Raw genomic sequence first — 791 nt, forward strand, 5'->3', positions numbered from 1 at the left:
GTTGCGTTGCTGTCTGTGGAGGGTCAGAAAGCTCTCGGATTTCATCAAAAATATCTTACTTTGTGTTCCGAAGATGAACGAAGCTCTTATGGGTTTGGAACGACATGAGGGTGAGTAATTAATGACAGAATCTTCATTTTTAGGTGTACTATCCCTTTACCTGCTTTGAATATCAGACCAAAATCTGGCACATCCTGACAGAGAGAGATAGTGAAGACTGGATCTAAAACATTTGATTCATTAACTTTTCACATAATGTATTACACTGATACATGTATTTATCATTTGGCCATGAAATTTACTTTAAAAGAATGCTAAAGACTCTAAATGGGACACTATACCAGCCATTCAGTGTAATTGAGTTTTGAAAAACCTTTGACTGAAGAACTTCTAGCACAGCGTCAAACTGGTATCGAGCCAATCTCAGACCTATGCAAGAGATATATTTAGCTGTGCTACATTTGTACTCCTTCATAATTGTCAATTCATATTTCATGTTAAGCCTAGTTCACACTACACAAATTAAAACGTCGGCAGATTGCTCTGCTGTTCAGACTACATGACTTGCTGTCTCTCTTGAAGTCATTATGGTGTTCACACTACGCGACATTACATAAATGATCTGCAACAGGGGCTCACACACTACACGAGCTGACAACAACTCTGTCACCCAACGACTTTACAAACCACGTTTTGTCATGAAAATACACGCAATAATTGGAACGGGAATGATGCGAAACAACACGTGAAACAGGAGTTGTTTATTTGAAAATGGATGTCGGGAAGAAATT

The sequence above is a fragment of the Sinocyclocheilus rhinocerous genome, unplaced genomic scaffold (genome assembly GCF_001515625.1).
Source record: "Sinocyclocheilus rhinocerous isolate Xijiao unplaced genomic scaffold, SAMN03320098_v1.1 scaffold16830, whole genome shotgun sequence".
Classification (NCBI taxonomy): domain Eukaryota; kingdom Metazoa; phylum Chordata; class Actinopteri; order Cypriniformes; family Cyprinidae; genus Sinocyclocheilus; species Sinocyclocheilus rhinocerous.